This window comes from Cavia porcellus, unplaced genomic scaffold (assembly GCF_034190915.1).
Source record: "Cavia porcellus strain 051 isolate PalLab524CR breed Dunkin Hartley unplaced genomic scaffold, mCavPor4.1 scaffold_25, whole genome shotgun sequence".
NCBI classification, from domain to species: Eukaryota; Metazoa; Chordata; class Mammalia; order Rodentia; family Caviidae; genus Cavia; species Cavia porcellus.
The window spans coordinates 46,313,635-46,319,726 of NW_026947508.1; positions in this window are offsets into that span (position 1 = coordinate 46,313,635).

A 6,092-nucleotide genomic window follows, 5' to 3' on the forward strand; every position below is an offset into this window, starting at 1 on the left:
CTACATAGTGAGTCCAGGGTAACCTGAACTGCATAATAAGACCCTGTTCCCACCCCCTCAAATGTTTTAAGGAGCCCAGGCATGGTGGTGGTGCATGCCTGTAATTCTACACTTGGGAGGCTGAGGCAGGAGGATTGCTGAGAGTTCAAGCCCATCTGCACTACACAGCAAGACCCTGTCTCAAAAACCCAACAAAATTTTTAAAAGCTATCTTAAGATATTTTACCACCAGCCTCATGCTGAAGTAATAGGTCAGTTATCTTTGGTGTAGTTACCTTAAATTCACTTACCTAGTCAGACCTAGAATTTCTTTTACTCTTTTTTTTGTTTTTGTTTTTGTTTCTTTCTTTTTTCCTTTACTGTGTTTGGGGATCAAGCCAAAGGCCTTGCATATAGTAGGCAAGTCTTCGGCCAGTGACCTGTAATCCCAAGCCCCACTATCTTCCTTCCTAAATGCTTTCTTTCCCTCTCTTTTTGGTCGTTAAGGGGCCTGATCAGCTTTTGGTAAAGCTATTCCTTTCTTATCTTTCATGTAGCCTGAGAAGGATGTTCTCCATTAGAGTTAAGTGAGTGCTTAATGTGTCTTTATTGTAAGATTTTGTTCCCTTATCGGAGGAACAACAGTTTATCTTCAGCTTTTTATTTTTGCTTGCTTTTACAGTTTGGTAGATTTCAAACTGGGATAGCTGGCATGTGCTTCCTAATAATTTTGTGTAAGCTCTACCCTGTATCCTGGCTGTTCTCAATAGCAGGTGCAACACTGCCTGTTTTTCAGTAAGGTTGAAGGTGGGATATCCTTTTAATTGAGAAGAAAATAGGCCATAGGATCGTTTCCCAGCACAAATGGGCTTTCTGTGAAATGATAATTGGCCCTAAAGGATTGCTTCAACCACTGTCCTACTCTTGGCCTTGAACCTACCTCTGGGTTGGATTTTACTATAGCTACTCACGACAATCTCGCACATTCTTAGAATAATGCTTTGTGAGGAGCACTGGTAAAATACAGTATTTTTTTTTTTCTCACTTCCTGTCAGAGAACTTGGAGGTAAATGTATTCATTCACTCAAGTTTCTCTTGCTGTTTGATAAAAGCTTGGATTATGCATATCACCATTAATAAACAGTATTTTAGGATAAGATTTAGAAAATCTGTCATTTCCTAGCCAGTCACCAATCTATAGGTAACCTTGCAGTATATCAATTTTTTGTTTCATACTAGGTATCTTTATTTGAGATCTAAAGTACAAGAGCAACAATTTAGCTGAGTGTGGTGGCAGATAACTATAACCCCAGCATTTGAGAGGCTGAGGCAGGAGGATCCAGGTGAGTTTGAGGTAAGCCTGGGCTACATAGTTTAAGGACAGCCTATATAATGAGATCCTATCTCAAAACTAAATGAAAATCCCAGCAGTTTATTGAGAGATTGGTAGACAAGAAGGCAAATCTCTTATTTTTTTTAAAATCTAAACACTTCAGTTTATTTTATAAATCTGATTTCTCTGTTGTGTTTTAAATAATATATGGACTTAAAATAACAGTAACAAAGTAACAGTACAAAAGAGGAATGTATTTTCTATGTGCTTCTTTTACTGTTGTCACAGATGTTCTAATTTTGTATTTCTCCAGTTTCCCATGCCCAAATACGTTAGTGCTGAAATAATGTCTCATTCATTTTTAGGTCAGTAGTTGTGTATAGTCTAAACATTGTTCAGAATTCTGTTCCTCTCAGTACCCTGAAGGGGCACACTGTGGAGCAGAGAGAATTAGGGGATCACTTCAAATGGTTAGGGTGATGTAAAAGACAGTTAGTATAGAGAACAGTGTATCCAGAGCTCAGGAGACTTGTGTTCTGGTCTGGACTTGATGGCACTAAAGTGTTGTGAAATTCATCAGTTACATGGGAGACTTCTAAATCGCAGCTGTCTTCTGCTGTTGCAGTTCTGTGAATCTCATTTTAAAAATTCCCTTGGTAGAGATTTTATCATGTATCTCAGATGTCTTTATTTTACACAAGCCTCCCTGCTTCTCTTTTTTCATTTTGATCACATTCTAGGTACTCATCCAGAGAATATCAGTATTCCCTTTTATCCTGTTGACAGCAACTCTTAATGGCTATAGCCTTTTATATATACAATGAGCCAGTATTTTTTGTTTTATATTTTTCTTACCTCCCCCTTTGCTGGACAAAGCATATTGGAATCTTCAACCTGAAGAAATATTCCTGTGTGTTTTACTAAGGTTAGATCTTTAGTTTTTTTGTTTTTTGCCAACTTAACAACTACCGCAGCATTTTCAAAGGAAGCTGACCTTAAATTTTGGGGATAGTTCAAGAAATGTCAGTAGGAAATTAATTCATGGTCTTAATTTTTATGGTTAATCTTTAATTTTTTTGTAAATGTTACTTATCTGTTTTAGAGAAGCACAAAATAAATGGTTTGGCTCCTACATTTATTTTTTTCCTGTTAAGCAATGGTTTAAGAATACATGAATTATGTTAATTTGTTGTTAAGTAACCAGTGCATATAGGATTCCATTAAATTAATTTTTAAAAATTTACCAAGTTCTTATGAAGAACCCTTCTCTGAGATGTGTTTTTGTTGTTTTAATTTAATGTTTATTCCTAAATGCGTTACATACCCATAAGTAAGGCATTAGTTCAACAGTAAGAAAACTACAAGTTTTGAGGTAAAGATCAACTCCTGTACCTACCATAACCTCTTCATCAGCACTGCTGTAATGTGTGATTCCAAGAGCAATCATTCATATTTGTTGTGTTCAGAGGGTACCATTGTTGTGGATCACAGAGTGACTAATGACCTTACTAATAGGGCAACAGTGACCTTATTCTCTGAGCCTTGGTTTCCTCTGTAAGCTGGTGCCTAAAATTCAAGGTTCCTTGGAATCTCAGAAATGATTAAGGTAGAGATGAAAGTGTTTTCTCCTAAGCCATAACAGAAAGTTATTTCCTGAAGGATGCCATCCTCAGCCCACCCTATATTATAATGACATCTAAAATTTTCCTAGATTATTATAATCCTTATTAGTCTTGTTTGTGATTCACTCACTCTTATCCCCTAAATAGAGGACAAAATAGTAAATTTCATATCTGAGCATATCTTGTATTGATTTGCAGTGTACCATTCTGTTCCTATAGGACAGTGTTAGAATTATTTTCTTTATGCTTTCCTATCTAGGTCATGAGCACCTTAATTATCTCATTATCTCATAACTGCTCTTGTGGTGCACTCCTATAATCCCTGTACCCAGGAGGCTAAGGAGGATCTTGAGTTCCACTGCTAGCCTGAGCTTACATACCAAGTTCAATACCAGTCTGGACTGCATAGGAAGACTATCTCAAAACAAACACACAAAAATTATCTCATTTCTCAGTCCAATGGGGCAGATACTGTTATCCCAATTTTGTTTATTTTATTTACTTTTTTTTGAGATAGGGTTTCACTATGCAGCTCAGGCTGACCTTGAACTCACTATGTAGCTGAAGCTGACCTTGAACTCATGGTGATCCCCTTGCCTCTCCCTGAATGCTAGGATTATAAGCATGCAGCACCTCACCCTACTTATCCCAGTTTTAAAGAGGAGCAAAAATGTCTTACGGAAATTTTGAAGGTCAAACTAACCTGTATGAGAAACAGGATTCTAAGCTACAAGTATCAAATTCTGTAGTCCAGGGCTGGGGATTTAGCTCAGCGGCATAAGCACCTGCCTTGCAAGCAGGTGGTCGTGAGTTCGATCCCCGGTACCGATAAAAATGAAAAAGACAAAAAAAAAAAAAATTCTGTGGTCCAAACATTACTCCATTTTATACCACATTCTTTTTCAAAGATGATAATTGAGGGCCAGGAATTTGGCTCAGTGGCATAAGCACCTGCCTGGCAAGCACAAGGTCGAGTTTGATCCCTGTACAAAAAAAAAAAAAGATAATATTTGAATAGTTTAGCCAGATGTGGCACACTCTTATAATACTAGCAGTCAGGTTGAGGCAGGAGGATCACAAGAGTTTAAGACCAATGTGAGCTACATAGTGAGACCTTGTGTCAAAAAAAAATTTTTTTTGTTTGTTTTAAATGTGTATTTTGTATGCCTCAGACAGAATTTTACCTCATTGTTGAGCATTGGATCCAGTACCTCATGGATGCCAACTATGCCATCTCATTAGACAGGATCTTTGATGATGATATTTGGATTAAAAATCCCTGGTGTACGTATTTTGATGTCCTTCACATGTTTCATTCTTAAAAGTTTGCTGCCTTTTAGGCATACCTTGTCAGAATTGAATAAACCACACCAAGGTAGTAATCAATTTATCCTGCAGCCATACTTTCTGTGTTTAAAAAATCAAACTACTTCACCCAAAAACTGTTAGAATTGAGCATGGTGGTGTATGCCTGTAATCCTAGCAACTCAACCCTGAAGCAAAAGGTTTGCAATTTCAGTTTCAAGGCTGGCCTCAGCAACTTAGTGAGGCCCTGTCTTAAAATAGAACTTTAAAAAGATTTGAGGATTTAGTTGAATGGTAGAATGCTTGTCTAGCCTGTGAGGCTCTGAATTCAATCCCCAGCATCACACAAAAGAAAATATTACAGGATTACAACAATACACAAAAATCAGGTGTACTTATACACTAACAAACCAGAGTGGAAGTTAAGGAAAATTTAATTTATAGTAACATTTATATATATATACTTAAAATAAGTTCAACAAGGGAGCAAGACTACAGTTAAGACATTGCTGATAGAAATAAGACAAAGGAGCTGGGGATTTAGCTCAGCGGCATAACCACCTGCCTTGCAAGCAGGTGGTCCTGGGTTCCATACCTGGTACCAATTTAAAAAAAAAAAGAAAAGAAAACAAGACAAAGAGGGGCTGGGGATTTAGCTCAGCGCGTATAAGCGCCTGCCTTGCAAGCAGGCAGTCGTGAGTTCGATCCCCGGTACCGATAAAAAAGGAAAAAGAAAAAAAAAAGAAGACAAAGAGAAATCTTATGTTCATGGATTGGAAGATTTAATAGTATATCAGTACTACTGAAGGTCATCTACAGATTCAGTATAATCCCTATCAAAGTCTAAATTACTTTTTCTAAAAGTAGAAAAACCCATCCACTTCACAAGGAATCCTTAGAGAACCAGAATAGCCAAAATAGTTGAATAAAGGTAGAGGACTTACATTTCTAATTTCAAAGCATATTTACTCCCTACAAACAACAGTAACCAAAACTGATACTGGCGTAAAGACATATAAATCAACAGAATAACATCCAGAAATAAAAACCTCATACACAAATTCAAACATTCTGCATGAGGGAGCCATGATCATTCAGTGGGATAGTCTTCAGCAAATGGTCATGGGCAAACTGGGAATCAACATGCAAGAGTGTTATACAAGATACAGTTTAACTCAAAATAGATCAAAAGGCTAAATGTAAGAGCCGAAACTACAAAAGTCTTAGAAGAAAGTGAGGAAGCTTCATGACTTGAACTTGAGAATGATTGCTTGGATGTGACACCAAAAGTGTAGGCAATACCAAAAAGATGAGTTTTAGTACATCAAAATTTTAAATGTATATACTAAAGTATCAAGAAAATTCCACAGAATGGGAAAAATATTTTCAAATATCCAGTAAGTTATGAATGTTCAGAATGTGGAGCTACAAGCTAATAAAACCTGATTTTAAAATGAGCTGAGGACTTGAATAGAAATTTATTCAAAAAAGACAAATAGCTAACAGCCAGGAAGCACATGGAAAGACATTCCATATCAATCACCATTAGGGAACTACAAACAAAAATCATTATGGATGTATTGGTGAGGATATTTAGCCAAAAGAATGGAAAACAGGGACTTGAGCAAGTGTTTGTACAGCAGTGTTCATAGCAGCAGCATTATTCATCTTTTATAAGGAAGGGTCAAGGGGGAAAGAGAACAAGGAGTCACCAAGAAGCAGGCCCTCCCTGCAAATCAGCATCATGCATGGGCTGCTGGGGAGAAAGCCAGATGCCAGCCCCTTCTGGTATGCAGGCTGGGAAACAAGAACCAAACACCTCCCCACCCCTGCCCCCCACAAGTGACTGGCTG